The sequence below is a fragment of the Marmota flaviventris genome, chromosome 14, assembly GCF_047511675.1.
Source record: "Marmota flaviventris isolate mMarFla1 chromosome 14, mMarFla1.hap1, whole genome shotgun sequence".
In the NCBI taxonomy this organism is placed as follows: Eukaryota; Metazoa; Chordata; class Mammalia; order Rodentia; family Sciuridae; genus Marmota; species Marmota flaviventris.
In genome coordinates, this window is record NC_092511.1 from 66,781,395 (window position 1) to 66,801,875 (window position 20,481).

The 20,481-nt window shown below is 39.7% G+C and overlaps 1 pseudogene; it reads right to left on the bottom strand.

Annotated features, from left to right (window-relative positions):
* Positions 1-2,787: 2,787 nt before the first annotated feature.
* On the bottom strand, positions 2,788-18,669 carry LOC114099513 (regenerating islet-derived protein 3-beta-like; annotated as a pseudogene).
* Positions 18,670-20,481: the final 1,812 nt, after the last annotated feature.

The window sequence follows — 20,481 nt, forward strand, 5'->3', positions numbered from 1 at the left end:
AAAGTACTTGTTTCTCCTTTACTTTTGAAGAATAACATTATGGTCTATGAAATTTTAGTTTTTCATTTCCATTCATTCTCATGTTTTCCGATGAAAAGTCTAATTATTATTCCTGTTCCTCTAAAGGTAAACTGTCCCCTAAATCTCTGGTTTCTTTCAAGATTTTGTTTTGTTTTGTTTTTGGTAATCTACAGGTTTAATGAGAGGCCTACATTGGGGTTTTTCTATTCATCCTACCTGGCATCCTTGAGCTTCCTGGATCTAGGGTTTGGTGTGACCTTAATTTTGGAAAATGCTTACCCACTTTTCAAATTATTTTTGTTCCTTTTTTTTCCTTCTAGTATTCCTATTATTCATAAGTTTTACCTTTTATAATTATTTCACAGTTCTTGACTATTCTGAGATTTTTCATTCCATTTTCTTTTTGCATTTAATCTTGATAAGTCACTATTAACAAATTTCCAAGCTCACTGATATTTCATCTGGCCATGTCCATTTGACTTATGAGCCAAAGATATTCTTCCTCCCTGTTAGAGTGCTTTCAATTTGTGGCATTGCATTTTTTTGTTTTGTTTTGTTTCAAATTTGTTCTAATTAGTTATACCTGACAGCAGCTTGCATTTTAACACATTGTACATAAATGGAGCACAAATTCTCATTCCTCTAACTGTACATGATGTAGAGTCACATGGGTCGTGCAATTATACAATGTATATAGGGTAATAATGTCTATCTCAGTCCACTATCCTTTCCACTCTCACACCCCCTCCCCTTCCCCTCACTCCCCTCTGCCCAATCCAAAGTTCCTCCATTCTTTGCTAGTGTGGCATTGCATTTTGATTATTTCATAGGGCTTACACCTCTCTGCATACATTACAAAATTTCCTTGCCCATTGTCAATTCTCTTATTACATTAAGTATATTTGTTTTTAAAAAACATTTTTTAGCTGTAGATGGACAAAATACCTTTATTTATTTTTATGTAGTGCTGAGGGTTAAACCCAGGGCCTCATACATGCTAGGCAAGTGTTCTACCACTGAGCTACAACTCCAGCCCAAGTATACTTATTTTTATTTTTAATTCCTGAGATTATATATAACTCTACAGTCTATGCCATATCTGAGTCCAGTTCCTGTGTTTGCTTGATTCCTTCCACTATGTTTTTCCTTGCTTTTGAACAACTTTGATAGTTTCTCTTGACAGCTGCACATGACATAATGTGTGAGAGAAACTGAAGAAAGAGGCCTTTATTGTGAGCTTTATGTTAGTTTGTGTTTATTATTTGCCATAGCTGTGGGAGCAGAAAGTTAATCTTTCTCCAGAGACCTTGTTTTTGTTTCATCTTTTGCCTTTGGGATTCCCTAAGAGATTCTTCTTAAATAGAAGACTCTGTAACATAAACCTTTTCCAGTTATCTGCTATTGAATCCCTGTTATGCAGCAGTCTCTATATCAGGAGAAGCATAAAATCTTATGATTAAATCTCAGTATTTGTGTGGGCCTGTGTCCTAGAGCCATGACCTTCAAAAGTATTTTTATATCTCTCACTACTTTCTGTAAGACAAGAAGTATAGAGGTGGCTGGCATTGGGTAAATACCTTACCCATTGTATAGGACTTCACCCATGGGTATAGGACTTTAATATGGTCTTTCTACCTGGAAGTAGATCTTTGCTATGGAAAATGTTTTAGTCCAACTTCAAACGGTTTCTTTTCTTCTCCCTGTGCCAAAGTCATGAGGGGATTACTCTTGATCCTTCATTGTGAGAAACTGGCAGGTCCCTGGAAGAAAAAACCATGCAAGTTTGGGTTCCTTCCTAAAACACCCTTCCTAAGTTTGGATGCTTTCAGGAGTTTCTCACTTTACTGCCAATCCCCACTCAACATTCAGTAATTTCTCAAAATTAGCATTTAATAATATGTAACAAAAAATCCAACCATTATGTACAACAATGATACACCAACAAAACTGGAAAAAAAAATACCATTTAAATATTCCTAACACTTCACAGCTCTAGAAGTTTCTGGTCCAGATAAGCAGAAATTAAAAAGGGCTCTATGTACTTAAGTGCTGTGCACATATCAAGGAATGGATTTGCTCTACTACTTCAATTCTCTATTAGTCCAAAGAAAAATTGTTGGCTTAAAATATGTACATTATTTTTGCATGAGTGTTTAAAGGAAGGAAGTACCGACATGCAATTCCCATTATGTCAGCATTGTAACCGGAAGCCCAAGTTTCTCATGTCTTACTGTCATCTGCAAAAGTCACAATCCAAGCAAAAATTTTTATTCTCAGGAAATAATTTGAGAAGCACTGTATAAACTATGTCAGGCTTCCCTAAGGCTGTTGGTGTCGCACCATGAAGAGGGACATGGGCAGTGGGTGCGTGGAAGAGCAGTGTCATTGTCATCTGTTCATAAACACAGTGGGCAGGTATAGGAGACCAGGATTAGGCATTTTCTCTTGGGCTTGGATGGAACTGAGAAAAGGAAAGTCTTTTTTCCCAGGCACTCTCTTCCCCATCTTAAGGGTCTTTAGATACCAAAGCATACAAGTATAATTTAAGACTTTTATTTATCTCTAAGACCTCAGGCTACAAAAAAAAAAAAAAACCCACAGAAGAGCTTGAAATGGGGGTGGGAAGACAACAGAAGAGGGAAGCTCAGGATGAGGTGATCAGGTTTGGGGGTGTCCAGAGAATGCTTCCTTGGGTGGATCTTCACCTTGGACTCTTGTTCATGATGGAAGTATGCACAATTTCATCCTGTTGGTTTCCCACGTGTACTAGTTCTTGAATTTGCAGACATAAGGAAACTCTCTATCACACCTGTAATCTCTCCACTTCAGAAATGCTGGAGAGGAAGAAGAGATAAAGTGACTGAGAAAGGTGGATTTTGTGATCCCAAAGAAGTGGCATCTCAGTTTCTATCCCAGACTTTTAGATTCTTTCTCATCTTCACCATAGTCTCACTCCAAGGGGAGAAGACTCAGAAAAAGGAGAAATCAAAGGAGATAGGAGAAGACAAATCAACTTTCTTTTTCTGCTTGCATGAATCAAACTTCAGTTTCCTCTCAGGAGGATTCCCTGATGGTCAGGCCCCAGAATGGTTGAGGAGAGATGGGAAAGACCTGGCAGAGGTGATTCCTCTAATGCTTACCTGAGTTTCATGACACGCTCCCACAATAACCACGGTCTGAAGCAGTGGAAGGATTCCTCTCCCAGTTTACGTAATTCAGCACATCAGTGCTGCTCCACTCCCATCCAGCACCATTGGGTTCTTGGCCCTACAGAGCACAGGATGAATCCAGGTACGGAGGTGAAGAGTTCTGCTCACATAATTCCCTAGCTGGAATATCTGATTCCCTCCCCATGTTCATGGAATTTGACCTTCTCCACAGGCTACCTAGAGCTCTCTGTTGGGACACTCCTCCTGAATTCCAGATTCCTAAAGAAAATCCCAAACAATTATCACAAGAACATTGGAACCACTCAATAATAATATGAATTTGCTTAACATAATTAGTAATGTATTTGTGAATAGGACTCTGAAACTCAAAAAGAATATCTATTCTAAAAAGAGAAAATATGGATCTCATCTTCAAGTTGTATTCTCTCAGAATAGTATGCTCAGAATACCTAAAGATCAAAGAACTGATTTCTAAAGCCTCCTGTGAAAATAGTGTAAAAGTTGACAACAGATACATTAACTTCACCTTGTGACAGAGACTTCCACAGAACTTAGGTCTTCGATGGCCACCAGGATTTACCTTCATTCCAAATGCCACCCAGAATTTGAGCTCTATGTCCCCTCAGGTTCTTACTGAGCAGATATAGGAGAGTGAGCCTTGGTAACATAACTACTTGAGGCAGAACAGAAAGAGCATCCAGTCTCACCAGTGTGGGGTCATGAAGCCCAATCCACACATACTGGTAGCTATTCACACTGCTCTTGACCAAGGAGGTCAGGAACGATGCTTCAGCCCCACTGAGCACAGACACAAGGTGTCCTTCTGACCACTTCTGGCAGGCCAACTGCATGGTTGGGAAGCAATAAAATAAGAGAGAGCCTGAGACCTCACTGGAGAACGACAGGGCCAAGGTAGGTGGGGCAAAGGGAATTAATAAGGGTGTTCATTCCCATCCAGGAATCCTGGAGATCCTAACCCTGAGACACACGTGGCCTTTCACACCTAACCCCTCCACTCAGCACTCACATCAGCATCTATCCAGGATTTTGGTGTGGTAAACAAGGCATAGCAGTGGGAGGCATAGGCCCAGAGCCTTTGGGACAGCTGAGGCGTGGAGAGGGCTGTTCTTTCTCAATGCCTTCACCTGGGTACAGGGAGATACAAAGAGGGATAGGGTCAAATGATGAGTGGAGATTGGGGGGAAAGACAACTTAGAGAGTGTTATGAGGTCTTCTTTTGAGAGGAAAACTATAATCCCCACTACATCTCCTCTTTACTAATGCTTTGAGAAATTTTTTTTCCATTTTTATGTTAGATTTGATTTTTTTTTAAATTTTTTATTGTTGGTTGTTCAAAACATTACAGAGTTCTTGATATATCATATTTCACAATTTGATTCAAGTGGGTTATGAACTCCCATTTTTACCCCATATACAGATTGCAGAATCACATCAGTTACACATCCATTGATTTACATATTGCCATACTAGTGTCTGTTGTGTTCTGCTGCCTTTCCCATCCTCTACTATCCCCCTCCCCTCCCCTCCCCTCCCCTCTTCTCTCTCTACCCCCTCTACTGTCATTCATTTCTGCCCCTTGTATTATTTTTCCCTTTCCCCTCACTTCCTCTTGTATGTAATTTTGTATAACCCTGAGGGTCTCCTTCCATTTCCATGCAATTTCCCTTCTCTCTCCCTTTCCCTCCCACCTCTCATCCCAATTTAATGTTAATCTTCTTCTCATGCTCTTTGTCTTTACTCTGTTCTTAGTTACTCTCCTTATATCAAAGAAGACATTTGGCATTTGTTTTTTAGGGATTGGCTAGCTTCACTTAGCATAATCTGCTCTAATGCCATCCATTTCCCTGCAAATTCTATGATTTTGTCATTTTTTAATGCAGAGTAATACTCCATTGTGTATAAATGCCACATTTTTTTATCCATTTGTCTATTGAAGGGCATCTAGGTTGGTTCCACAGTCTTGCTATTGTGAATTGTGCTGCTATGAACATCGATGTAGCAGTGTCACTGTAGCATGCTCTTTTTAGGTCTTTAGGGAATAGACCAAGAAGGGGAATAGCTGGGTCAAATGGTGGTTCCATTCCCAGCTTTCCAAGAAATCTCCATACTGCTTTCCAAATTGGCTGCACCAATTTGCAGTCCCACCAGCAATGTACGAGTGTACCCTTTTCCCCACATCCTCGCCAGCACTTGTTGTTGTTTGACTTCATAATGGATGCCAATCTTACTGGAGTGAGATGGTATCTTAGGGTGGTTTTGATTTGCATTTCTCTGACTGCTAGAGATGGTGAGCATTTTTTCATGTACTTGTTGATTGATTGTATGTCCTCCTCTGAGAAGTGTCTGTTCAGGTCCTTGGCCCTTTTGTTGACTGGGTTATTTGTTATCTTATTGTCTAATTTTTTGAGTTCTTTGTATACTCTGGATATTCGGGCTCTATCTGAACTGTGAGGAGTAAAGATTTGTTCCCACGATGTAGGGTCCCTATTTACCTCTCTTATTGTTTCTTTTGCTGAGAAAAAACTTTTTAGTTTTAGTAAGTCCCATTTGTTGATTCTAGTTATTAACTTTTGTGCTATGGGTGTCCTATTGAGGAATTTGGAGCCCGACCCCACAGTATGTAGATCATAGCCAACTTTTTCTTCTATCAGACGCCGTGTCTCTGATTTGATATCAAGCTCCTAGATCCATTTTGAATTAACTTTTGTGAATGGTGAGAGAAAGGGATTCAGTTTCATTTTGTTGCATATGGACTTCCAGTTTTCCCAGCACCATTTGTTGAAGATGCTATCCTTCCTCCATTGCATGCTTTTAGCCCCTTTATCAAATATAAGATAGTTGTAGTTTTGTGGATTGGTTTCTGTGTCCTCTATTCTGTACCATTGGTCCACTCGCCTGTTTTGGTACCAGTACCATGCTGTTTTTATTACTATTGCTCTGTAGTATAGTTTGAAGTCTGGTATCGCTATACCGCCTGATTCACACTTCCTGCTTAGCATTGTTTTTGCTATTCTGGGTCTTTTATTTTTCCATATGAATTTCATGATTGCTTTCTCTATTTCTACAAGAAATGCCATTGGGATTTTGATTGGCATTGCATTAAACCTATAGAGAACTTTTGGTAATATTGCCATTTTGATGATGTTAGTTCTGCCTATCCATCAACAGGGTATATTTTTCCATCTTCTAAGATCTTCTTCTATTTCTCTCTTTAGGGTTCTGTAGTTTTCATTGTATAAGTCTTTCACCTCTTTTGTTAGGTTGATTCCCAAGTATTTTATTTATTTTTTTTTTTTGAGGATATTGTGAATGGAGTGGTTGTCCTCATTTCCATTTCCGAGGATTTGTTGCTGATATACAGGAATGCCTTTGATTTATGCGTGTTGATTTTATATCCTGCCACTTTGCTGAATTCATTTATTAGCTCTAATAGTTTCTTTGTAGACCCTTTTGGGTCTGCTAGGTATAGAATCATGTCACCTGCAAATAGTGATAATTTAAGTTCTTCTTTTCCTATTTTGATACCTTTAATTTCTTTCGTCTGTCTAATTGCTCTGGCCAGTGTTTCGAGAACTATGTTGAACAGAAGTGGTGAGAGAGGGCATCCCTGTCTTGTTCCAGATTTTAGAGGGAATGCCTTCAATTTTTCTCCATTCAGAATGATGCTAGCCTGAGGCTTAGCATAGATTGTTTTTACAATATTGAGGTAGGTTCCTGTTATCCCTAGTTTTTCTAGAGTTTTGAGCATAAAGGGATGCTGTACTTTGTCGAATGCTTTTTCCGCATCTATCGAGATGATCATATGGTTCTTATTTTTAAGTCGATTGATGTGGTGAATTGCTAAGGGCCAAGTATATGATACATGGCATTTTTGGTCGAAAGGTGACGCCAGCTAGCCATTGAGATGATATGATTATGTTAAGATTTGCATTCATATGGATATTGGACTCCTGCTGTTCACCTAGGCCTGCTATGGGACTCCTGGAGAATTCCCATTGGTTGGGGAAGTACAGTAGGAGGGAGTTCCGGGGGAGGAGCGCTCTCTGTGGGTCCGAGAGGAGGCCGCGTGGGTGGAAAAAATCTTCCCGGGTGCGTACCGGACATTGGCGGCAGTTTCAAAAAATAATAAAGTTTGTTCCTGCTTGAGTGGCTCGTGAGTTTGTGCCCAGCCAGACTGCGGCAACTGGTGGCCCGTACGGGGAATGCCTGAAGCTTGGAGGTGAGTAAAATTGCTTGCCCCTGAGGGAAGGCAACAAAATGGGTGACCATTTCAAAAAACAATGTGTTCTCGTTTTGATTTATCTTGTTTTTGTTTCAAGCTGCCTATCCCTAGAATTTTCTCAGGCAAACTGGGAAAAATGGTTGGCTCAAGGTTTGAAGTTGTTCGGCCCTGAGAAAGAGAAAATTGATAGAACTATTCTTTGTTCGGTTTTTGTTTCATTCTGTTTCGATTTTGTTTTATGCTATCTTATTGGGTTGCGTTACCTTTATAGTAGATTAGAAACTAGTAAAAAACAAACCGAAAGACTGTTAAGTAAATTGTTAGAGGTCCAGACTATGGTAGAAAACATGTTAGGTCAAGCGAAAGAGAAGGTCTCTCAAGCTAGTCAGACAGAGGAAGATTTGAAGAAAGAAAGCTTAGAGGAAAAACAACCATCAGGCGGGGAATTACAACAGGAGGCTGCTACTAACCCCGTTCTATCACCAGAGGGCGTAATTCAACCAACAGCGCCATCTACAGCTGAGCGGCCCTCAACTCCCATAGTTGATGGACGGAATCCTGAGGCAGGACCCCAAAGATTAGCATGCCCTGTACTTGAGCAGGCAGGAGGACAACGAATTCACCGTGCTTTAGATTTCAAAACAGTGAAACAATTAAAGGAGGCTGTAACAACCTACGGGCCACAAGCACCCTTCACTGTGAGCATGGTCGAATCCATTACCAACTTAGACATGACGCCAGCAGATTGGGCTAACATGTGTCGATCTGTGCTAAATGGAGGACAATATTTGTTATGGAAGGTTGCCAATGAGGAATTTTGCATGGAGACAGCTAGGCAAAATGCAGCAGCTGGTTACCCTCAAAGAAATCTAGATATGTTATTAGGAAAAGGACCTTATGAGGGTCAACGGCAACAAATTGAATATGATCCTGGCGTATACGCACAAATTGCTGCAGACGCAGTTAGGGCATGGAAAACTTTACAGGGGCATGGAGATTTACAAGGACAATTATCTAAGGTAATACAAGGAGCTAATGAACCTTACGCTGAATTTGTAGATAGGCTTATTCAGACAGCATCTAGAGTATTTGGAGATACAGAACAGGCAATGCCATTTATAAAACAACTGGCTTATGACCAAGCAAATCGTTGCTGCAGAGAGGTCATCAGACCATGGAAACATGAAGATTTAAACACATATATTAAATTATGTAGAGACATTAATGAACAAGGGCAAGTCTTAGCAGCAGTACAACAGGCTTTAGATGCCAGGCCAAAAACATGCTATAATTGTGATCAAACAGGACATTTTAAAAGGAGTTGCCCCATAGGAGGAGGGTTTAACAAGGCTAGGTATCAAAGGAATAGAATACCGGGTATTTGCCCACAATGCCGTAGAGGGAAACACTGGGCTAATGAATGCCGTTCTCAAACCACCATAGAGGGTACTCCGTTATCAAAAAACAGACAAGGACCAAGTGTTTACCCATGATATCATGGAGAAAGACATCAGGCTCCATTGCCAAAAAACGGACTGGAGGGCCCAATGCTCCGGGGCCCAAAACCACAAATATACGGGGCAATGGAGGAACCCAGCAGCACCATCAAGGTAGTGCCCAGGACGCATTATCCATTAAATCCCTCATCAGACAAACTAGAGGGAGCGCAGGGTTGGACATCTGCGCCTCTGCCAGAGCAGTACTAACTCCAGAGATGGGAGTTCAAATCATTCCCACAGGAGTAAAAGGACCTCTTCCCCAAGGAACAGTAGGCTTATTATTGGGATGCAGTTCTTCAACACTAAAAGGACTTATGATAAGTCCTGGGGTAATTGATCCCGATTATGAGGGTGAAATAAAAATTATAACTAGTTCTCCAAGAGGTATATCAGTAATTTCACCAGGAGATAGAATAGCACAGTTATTAATAATACCCAGCCTACATGATAAATTTTCCAGTTGTACTGTAGAAAGAGGTTCCAAGGGATTAGGCTCCACAGGTGTAGATTGAGCTATGCTGTCTTTAAATCTAGATTCTCGCCCCATGCTAAAACTAAATATTCAAGGACATGACTTTATTGGGCTACTGGACACAGGTGCTGACCTTAGCATAATATCTCGTCAAGAATGGCCAAAACACTGGCCATTACAACAAGCCACTCAAATGCTTCGAGGCCTAGGAGTGGCAACTAATCCCCATAGAAGTGCAACGGTATTAGATTGGAAGGATCCTGAAGGATGTGAAGGAACTATAAAGCCCTATGTATTGGATCATCTTCCTATAAATTTATGGGGACGAGATGTCCTAGATCAATTAGGTTTGACATTAACAAATAACATCAATCCTAATGTGCCCACACTAGGGCTAGACAAGGCTTTAGGAAAGAAGAAAGATTAAGAGAACAAGAACAAGGTATGACAACACCAATTCAAATAGATCAAGAAACAAATAGACATGGATTGGGTTTTCAGAAAGGGCCACTGAGACAATCAAAATTACTTGGAAATCAGAAAGACCAGTGTGGGTTCCTCAGTGGCCCCTGACTAAAGAAAAGATACAAATAGCCCATAACCTGGTCAAACAACAATTAGCGGAGGGACATATACAACCTTCCGTATCTCCCCATAATACTCCCATTTTTGTCATTAAAAAGAAATCTGGTAAATGGAGATTATTGCAAGATTTAAGAGCCATTAATAATGAGATGGTTATTATGGGACCTGCTCAATCAGGGATTCCCCAGTTGTCTGCTTTACCAAAAACCTGGTATGTTTTAGCTATAGATATTAAAGATTGTTTTTTTTCAATTCCAATTCATCCCGAGGATAGTCCACATTTTGCATTTACTATCCCTGCACTAAATCATGAAGGTCCTGATCAGAGATATGAATGGAAAGTACTCCCTCAAGGGATGGCTAATAGTCCAACTATGTGTCAAATTTATGTTAACAAAGCAATCCAGCCACTTAGAAATCAAAATCCTGAACTACAAATATTTCACTATATGGATGATGTGTTATTGGCACATAAAGATAAAAACACATTGCTAGAATGTTATGCCACACTTACAAATTTATTAAAAAATTATAATCTAGAGATAGCAATAGATAAAGTACAATTAAATCTTCCAATTAATTATTTAGGGGTTTTATTATCCTCAACCATGGTCCGTCCACCCAAAATTCAAATACGAGTAGATCAACTCAAATCACTTAGCGACTTTCAAAAGTTATTAGGAGACATAAATTGGATAAGGCCTTATCTAGGCATACCAACAGGAGAGTTGGGACCTTTATTTGATATTCTAAAAGGTCCATCAGATCAAAATTCACCCCGCATGTTGACGCCTGAAGCAAGAAATGCATTAAAAATCATTGAAACATATATGGAAAATATACATTTGGATAGAATTGATATAAGTTTGCCTTTATTATTTATTGTACTGCCAACAAAAAATATTCCTACAGGAGTATTCTGGCAAGAAGGTCCATTATTGTGGATACATTTATCTTATTCTCCTAACACTATTCTTACTAGGTATCCTGAGGCTGTAGGACAATTAATACTCAAAGGAATAAAAGCAGCCAAGGGAGTGTTTGGGATTTCTCCCAATAAAATTATTACTCCATATACTATAGATCAAATTGATGAGTTAGCTAATGAGTTAAATACTTGGGCAATAATCATGTGTAAATCTAATGTTTCATTTGATAATCACTTACCGTCTAATCCTTTGTTGTCTTTTTGGTCTAAACATCCTGTAGTTTTTCCAAAGATGACCAAAAAAAACCCTATCATGAATGCTCCAAATATATTCACTGATGGGTCAAATAATGGTACAGCAACAGTAGTTACCCCTGATCAAACTTTTACATTTTTAGTACCCAAACAATCAGCTCAAAAGGTAGAGCTTAATGCAGTATTACAAGCTTTTATGATGTTTAAAGATTCTGTATTTAATTTATTTTCTGATAGTCAGTATGTAGTTAATGCTATAGTATCCCTTGAAGATGCTGGTAGGATTTCTCCTTCTTCTACTGTTTTCTCTTTGTTTTCCACTATACAAAGTCTAATCTGGGACAGAAAAGATCCATTCTTTATAGGACATATCAGGGCACATACAGGATTGCCTGGAGCCCTTAGTTTGGGCAATGAGTTAACAGATAAATCTACACATGACATACATATTTTCTCCACAATAGAAGAAGCTATAACTTTTCATAAAAGGTTCAATGTCAATGCTAATACTTTACAAAAGCGTTTTAAAATAACTAAAGAACAAACCTGACATATAATAAAACAATGTCAAAATTGTGTGACATTTTTACCACAAGTTAATCTTGGAGTCAATCCTAGAGGACTGACACCTAACCATATTTGGCAGATGGACGTCACACACTTGCCAGAATTTGGAAAATTAAAATATTTACATGTTACAGTTGATACTTCTTCCAGATTTCTGATGGGCTCCCTTCATGCCGGAGAAAAAACTAAAGATGTTATAGCTCATTGCTTACAAAATTTTGCCACTGTGGGCGTTCCAAAACAGTTAAAAACCGATAATGGTCCTGGTTATGCGTCCACCTCTTTTAAAAATTTTTGCTCATCATTTGGCATTACTCACATAACAGGAATTCCATACAATCCACAAGGACAAGGCATAGTTGAAAGAGCTCATCAAACTATTAAAAGGTACTTATTAAAACAAAAGTAGGGAATTGGAAAGGGGTATATATCCCCCAAAGATAAACTTAAAATAACCCTTTTTACTCTAAACTTTTTAAATTTGAATTCATCAGGGCTTAGTGCTGCGGAAAGACATTTGTATCCAAAAAATGTACGTAAGCCTAAGGTACTTTGGAAAGATATTCTAACAGGACAATGGAAAGGTCCTGACCCAGTGATAGTCTGGAGTCGAGGCTCTGTTTGTGTTTTTCCACAGGAAGAACAGCAGCCGATTTGGATTCCAGAGAGACTAACTAAAACAATTTCTACAGACCAAAAGGAAGATGATTCGACTCAAATCCATAACAGCTGATATCCAGATCTCCAGCTTGGCTATTCTTACATCTGCGACAGTGATTAACCAGGATGCTTTTTTCAATGTCTATTTTATTATTGCTTTTTCCCACATCATAAAGTTCTATTTTATTTTTGAGCTCATACAGACCTAGGTTAATGTTTTTTCTGATCAGTTTTATTTTTTGACTGTGGAGTTTTTGAACATTGCAATGGAGATTTCACCTAGGTAAAGCTACAAGGCCTTTACTATTGTCTTATGTGTTATATGTTACGTGTGCACACTTCTGTTTTGTGTTGTATGTCTGTATGTGCGTATGTCCATATATCACATATGAGGAGCACTCATGCACATGGATCCAAAAATTTTATTTTTTTTTTATTTACATGATTTTAATAGTTTAATTATTTGGGTAAACAGCTGTTGAGGATTATTTTAATATATGAACAAATAGAGGGTTAACAGATCTGTTTGTTTACTTTCACCTTTCCTTTTCATTATATTTAATAATTCTGTTCAGGATAATGTAAATTGTTCTAAATACTGTTTTCTTAGTACCTGTTGAAATGTTACATATTTTTTTTTAGCATCATTGTCAAAATTCCTATTTTCATCCCAGTGCCGGTGAAGACAAAGATAAAACCAAACTACAACTTCTTCGAGAGTTATCACAACAAACCGTGTAAACTGATACATCAATGATTTATAACTCAACAAGTAATGCTCAATCAATGAGTCGATTTATTTTGGAAGGATATGGACATATTGATAGATTCCTCTGCTTTGAACTGCTTACAAAACTTGCCTGGACTATGTATCACTTGTATGCTTTATTTTGGGAGGATATGGACATATTGATAGATTCCTCTGCTTTGAACTGCTTACAGAACTTGCCTGGACTATGTATCACTTGTATGCTTTGTGATCTATTTGTTGATGCAGCGAATTATGGTAGCGCTAGCGTATCTTTGCTGATGTGTCACCAGTGATGCAATTTTTCCTAGGAGCCGTTAATTGACTTGGTGTCATGACATTTCTGTATCCTCCTCCCTTCTACTAGTGACGGTCTAAATTTGGGGGCCAACAGAGGTGAGGCAAAGAACCTCACCCCCCCACTGGTACATAGGCCTATCCACAAGTATGGCTATATGCTGGACCGGTAGTCAGTGACGGGTATGATCCAATTGCAGTGGTATCAACCTAAGACAGGAGGCTGACGCCTAAAAGTCAGTTTTCTGATGACGGGTAAGAACCATATGTTGAATTGGACAAACCTAACAGACACGGTCCCTAGCCAGATTGCTTGTTACTTAAACAGAAGTGGGGAGATGCTAAGAGCCAAGGATATGATGCATGGCATTTTTGGTCGAAAGGTGACGCCAGCTAGCCATTGAGATGATATGATTATGTTAAGATTTGCATTTATATGGATATTGGACTCCTGCTGTTCACCTAGGCCGGCTACGGGACACCTGGAGAGTTCCCATTGGTTGGGGAAGTACAGTAGGAGGGAGTTCCGGGGGAGGAGCACTCTCTGCGGGTCCGAGAGGAGGCCTCGTGGGTGGAAAAAATCTTCCCGGGTGCGTACCGGACATTGGCGGCAGTTTCAAAAAATAATAAAGTTTGTTCCTGCTTGAGTGGCTCGTGATTTTGTGCCCAGCCAGACTGCGGCAGTGAATAACATTTATTGATTTCCATATATTGAACCAGCCTTGCATCCCAGGGATGAATCCTACTTGATCATGGTGCACAATTTTTTTGATATGTTTTTGTACCCGATTTGCCAGAATTTTATTGAGGATTTTTGCATCTAGGTTCATTAGAGATATTGGTCTGTAGTTTTCTTTCTTTGAAGTGTCTTTGTCTGGTTTAGGAATCAGGGTGATGTTGGCCTCATAGAATGAATTTGGAAGTTCTCCCTCTTTTTCTATTTCCTGAAGTAGCTTGAAAAGTATTGGTATTAGTTCCTCTTTAAAGGTTTTGTAAAACTCTGCTGTATACCCATCCGGTCCTGGGCTTTTCTTAGTTGGTAGTCTTTTGATGGTTTCTTCTATTTCCTCAATTGATATTGGTCTGTTTAGGTTGTCTATATCCTCCTGACTCAATCTGGGCAGATCATATGACTTAAGAAATTTATCGATGCCTTCACTATCTTCTCATTTATTGGAGTATAAGGATGCAAAATAATTTCTGATTATCTTCTGTATTTCTGAAGTGTCTGTTGTGATATTGCCTTTTTCATCCCGTATGCTAGTAATTTGAGTTCTCTCTCTTCTTCTCTTTGCTAGCATCGCTAAGGGTCTGTCGATTTTGTTTATTTTTTCAAAGAACCAACTTTTAGTTTTGTCAATTTTTTCAATTGTTTCTTTTGTTTCGATTTCATTAATTTCAGCTCTGATTTTAATTATTTCTTGCCTTCTACTTCTTTTGCTGTTGTTTTGCTCTTCTTTTTCAAGGATTTTGAGATGAAGTATGAGATCATTTATTTGTTGGTTTTTTCTTTTTTTAAGGAATGAACTCCAAGCAATGAATTTTCCTCTTAGAACTGCTTTCAATGTGTCCCATAGATTCCGATATGTTGTGTCTGTATTTTCATTTATCTCTAAGTATTTTTAATTTCCTCCTTGATGTCTTCTATAACCCATTGATCATTCAGTAACCTATTGTTCATTCTCCAAGTGATGCATGATTTTTCCTTCCTTCTTTTATCGTTGATTTTCAGTTTCATTCCATTATGATCAGATAAGATGCATGGTATTATCTCTACTCCTTTATATTGTCTAAGAGTTGCCCTGTGACATAATATATGATCTATTTTTGAGAAGGATCCATGTGCTGCTGAGAAAAAAGTGTAACTGCTTGATGTTGGGTGGTATATTCTATATATGTCAATTAAGTCTAGGTTATTAATAGTGTTATTGAGTTCTATAGTTTCCTTATTCAACTTTTGTTTGGAAGATCTGTCCAGTGGTGAGAGAGGTGTGTTGAAGTCTCCCATGATTATTGTATGGTGGTCTATTAGACTCTTGAACTTGGGAAGAGTTTGTTTGATGAACATAGCTGCACCATTGTTTGGGGCATATATATTTATGATTGTTATGTCTTGTTGGTGTATGGTTCCCTTGAGCAGTATGTAGTGTCCCTCTTTATCCCTTTTGATTAACTTTGGCTTGAAATCTATTTTATTTGATATGAGTATGGACACACCTGCTTGTTTCCGAAGTCCATATGAGTGATATGATTTTTCCCAACCTTTCACCTTCAGCCTATGTATGTCTTTTCCTATCAAATGCATCTCCTTTAGGCAGCATATTGTTGGGTCTTGTTTTGTGATCCATTCTACTAGCCTGTGTCTCTTAATTGGTGAGTTTAAGCCATTAACATTTAGGGTTATTATTGAGATATGGGTTGTTCTTCCAGCCATATTTGTTTATTTCTGTTACTAAACATGGTTTGTTTTCCTCTTTGATTATTTTTCCCCCATTTACTGTCCTACCTCCCACTGTTGGTTTTCATTGTTATTTTCCATTTCCTCTTCCTGTAATGTTTTGCCAAGGATGTTTTGAAGAGATGGATTTCTAGCTGCAAATTCTTTTAACTTTTGTTTATCGTGGAAGGTTTTAATTTCATCTTCCATCCTGAAGCTTAATTTTGCTGGATACACAATTCTTGGTTGGAACCCATTTTCTTTCAGTGTTTGAAATATGTTATTCCACGATCTTCTAGCTTTCAGAGACTGTGTTGAAAGATCAGCTGTTATCCTGATTGGCTTACCCCTAAATGCAATCTGCTTCCTTTCTCTTGTAGCTTTTAAAATTCTCTCCTTATTCTGTATGTTGGGCATCTTCATTATAATGTGTCTAGGTGTGGATCTCTTATGATTTTGCACATTTGGCGTCCTGTAGGCTTCTAGGATTTGGGATTCTGTCTCATTTTTCAAGTCTGGGAAGTTTTCTCGTATTATTTCGTTGAACAGATTGCTCCTTCCTTTGGTTTGGACCTCTATACCTTCCTGTATCCCAATGACTCTTAAGTTTGGTCTCTTTATGTTATCCCATATTTCTTGGATGTTCTGCTCATGGTTTCTTAACACTCTTGCTGAGCTGTCTATGTTCTTTTCAAGTTGAAATGTTTTGTCTTCATTGTCTGATGTTCTATCTTCTAAGTGTTCTACTCTGCTGGTAGTATTCTCATTTGAGTTTTTAATTTGGTTTATTGCTTCCTGCATTTCTAGGATTTCTGTTTTTTTGTTTTGTTTTTTATAACCTATATCTCCCTGTATAGTTGATCTTTTGCTTCTTGGATTTGTTTATGTAATTCATTGTCAATGTGATCTTTCATTGTCTGATTTTGCTGTCTAATGTCTTCCTTGAGACTCCAGATCATCTGAAGCATGTATATCCTGAATTCTTTATCTGACATTCCATCTGCTGCAGATATTAACTCTTCTAAAGTTGAGTTGACCTGCATTGCTTGTGGTCCTTTCTTTCCTTGTCTTTTAATACTGCTTGTGTTTCTTTCTGCTTGGTGAAACTGTTGTGTTTTTGAGAATTTTTCCCCCTATGTATTTATATTGCTCTTGTATAGTTGAAAAGTCTCTCTTGCAGGGTCGGGCGGCGGTCTGCCTACCTTACAGGCGCGGGCAGCGGCTCTGCTCTGCCCTTACTCCAATTGGGGTGACGTGTCTACCACGCCGGCAGGTCGCTGGGCTTATTCTGGGCTCGGGAAGCGGCTCTGCTCTGCCCCTACTCCAATTGGGGTGACGTGTGTACCACGCCGGCAGGCCACCGGGCCTGATCCGCCGGTCGGTTGCAGGTCTGCCTACCCTTCGGGCGCGGGTGGCGGCTCTGCTTTGCCCCCCCTCCAATTGGTGTGACTTGTCTACCACACCCGCGGACCGCTGGGCCTGTCCCGGGTGCGGGCGAAGGCTCTGCTCTGCTCCTACTCCGATTGGGGTGATGTGCCTACCACCCCAGCCGGCCGCTGGGCCTGTTCCACCTGTCAGTCGCAGGTCTGCCTACCTTGCGGCCATGGGCGGCGGCTCTGCTCTGCCCCTACTCCAAATGGGGTGATGTGTCTGTTGCGCCAGTAGGCCACTGGGCCTGATCCGCCGGTCTGTCGCAGGTCTGCCTACCTTGCGGGCGCGGGCGGCGGCTCTGCTCTGCCCCTACTCCAATTGGGGTTACGTGACTACCACGCCGGCAGGCCGCTGGGCCTGTTCCGGGTGCGGGTGGCAGCTCTGCTTTGCCCCTCTGGCTTGATGACAAAGTGAGAGAGACTCAGGTGTTTGTGACTCACTTTCTTTACCAGGAGACCAACTGTTTCTGTCACCGCTGGTATCGATAAAGTTCTCTCCTCCGCCGCTTTCTGATGACATCAGATCTCTGCCATGTTGGTATCCCATGCGAATGGCAGCATTTCGTTCCCTTTGCCGGGTGACCAAAGCAGCGGGTGAGTCCTGACCAGCCCTCACAAGCCCCGTCTCAGTCCTGTTGCCACTGCCTATGAAGGCTCGGTTGGTATTTACCTCCACAGTATTCAGCAGGACCCGGACCGAGAAGCAGTTTCTGCAGGTTCTTTAGCCCTGGGCCAGAGCAGTTCCGGGAGCCGGAATTCGGCCGCTCCATGCTCGGTGTATGTTCTGATAGGAGCAGGCTCCAAGAAGCAGTTTCCGCGGGTTATTTAGCACTGAGCCTGAGTAATTTGTCTGCGAGCCGCAGGCAAATGGCAGCCTGAAATTACCTGTTCTATGGCTGAATGAGCCTTGAGGAATTCTTAATCTCAAAATAGACCAACTATATATTGGAGAATCTCCTTTTATTTTGCCCTTTCTCCATATTCAATAGCCCATGATGCCTCCCACTATGGGTCCTCCAATCTTTCTCCTTCCCTGTAGTTCATTACTGATCTTTCAGTTTCCCTCCTTTAGAAGTTTCTAACAAAATGGGAAACTACCTCTTTCCACTGATAACAGACCACAGTGGTCTGAAGAAAGGCAGGAAGATGTAAGGATAGCAGGCAGTTTCCCTGAGTGAGGATATACCTCACCTTACCTGATGAGATACCCAGGAGCCTTCTTTCTCTTCTTAAATCTGAACACTCACAGATAGCACAGTGATAGAGGCAGAGGAATCTCACCTTGCACCTGAGACAGGAGCATGAGTCAGGACAGCAGCATCCAGGACATGCTGGGCAGGGTCATGGTTGACAGCATGGTGTCTATTAGTGAAGAGTCAATCAGATCACTGAGGAAAATGTGCCCAGCAAGAAGACATGCAGAGACCCTACTGCCTCTTGTCTTTCTTTTGTCAAGAACAGTATTGGGTACATTGATCTTGGTTATATTCTGTAGGCCTGGAATGAATTGGGAAATCTAAAATCTCTTTTATTTCTGAGAGCTCCCTGGGTAGACTTTTCTGAGTCTCAGACCTTCTGAGAGAACAGGTGCTCTCCTCCACCTGCTTTTTTAATCCCAGAGCTTCTAGAATCCTTGCCATCCATATCACATTCTTGCATTCCTACTTACCTGTCTCGTAGTCACCTGGGATGGTTTTTAGACTCAGGAAAGATGGATTTTATAAGAAGATCTGAAGAGAGGCATTGATAAGAATAGCAGGAATGTTTAGATATGACCAAGGACTTTTCCTGGCAAGTGCTTGGAATTATTATAGATCCTGCTTTTTTCCTGTTAGCATGCCAGTATTTCTACCACTAACAGGTGAATTAATTTTTTTTCTCTTGTACTTCCTTGTCGTGAGCTTATCTCATAAAATTTATTAAAGTTTTAAAGATACAAATCCAAAGAAGTTTCTTCAGATATCTCTTAAGCATTTACTTCTAAAAGCACATACATTTCTTTTTACCTTGTGTAGTAAGATTAAATAAATCATGAGTCAAAAATGGAGGTGAATATAAGAATTAAATGTGGCAGAGATAGGTAAGGACTTAAAAAGGAAGTGGAGCTAAGATGGTGATGGTGATGGTCTGTCGCTTAAACATGTTAATTTGTTTAAAATTCTAATTATCTAATAATCAGATGAAAGGACCTACCTTGCCCTTTCTTCTGAAAGATGTAGCTTCCCTGATATGTAATGACAATGAGGTAGAATAAGAGACAACGAGAGAGCACAAAGCAAAAGTGGGACTATGATCAAGTGATGGAGAACAGAAGAAAATAGAGACTTAAAGAAGTCACAGCAAGATTGCAGAAAATTATAAATCTTAACCTACTCACACATAATTCAGACCTCTACTGCAGTGGGGTGCTCACTATTTCTAGGCTAAAAGTGAGCTCACCTGCAAGATGGACATTTGGAGTTGGATTAAAAGCCAGTTCCATTGAATTCTTACTGAGAGGAGAGCCAGCTTCATGTATGTATATTTAGGGGAAAAATTAAATTAGGTTTACTTCTGAGTCATCAATTTGGGCATCTCAGAGAAATGTACTATGTGATCATACACTGTGGTTCATTTTTGCCCATCTAGGTAAAGGGTAGGCTGAAGTTTCTACAGACTTTTTCACTCTATCATAGTTATAAGAGAAATTGTTCACAAGTATGTGTAGTGGGCGAGGGTTTGTAATGAGGTTGTACAATGAAGTTCATAATTTATGAACTCAATTGCCCAAAAGCCAATATTTTTTCTTCTTTTTTTACAAATGGACAAGAAAGTATGTAAACACAAAACAATTACTGTAGTGAACACTTTGTGAACAATTGTAAAGTTTAAAAAATAAAATATCATATCAATATAATAGTTTAGATGATTGGGGAGATGACTGGATTAAAAAATTCATTTAAGAAAAAGTGAATAATAGCAATCACAAAATGGCATATGTCTCCAACATTGAAACACCCAATATTCCAGAAGAAAAAAAGATTTTTAACATTAAGAGATTCTAAAGAAGTATAAAAACCAAATCTAGCAAGTAAACTGAGTCTTATTTAATGAGTCATCTGGGGGGAAAATACAAATATGGACTGGTTATCTGGTTATACTAGAATTTAAAATTTTCTCTCTTGTAATA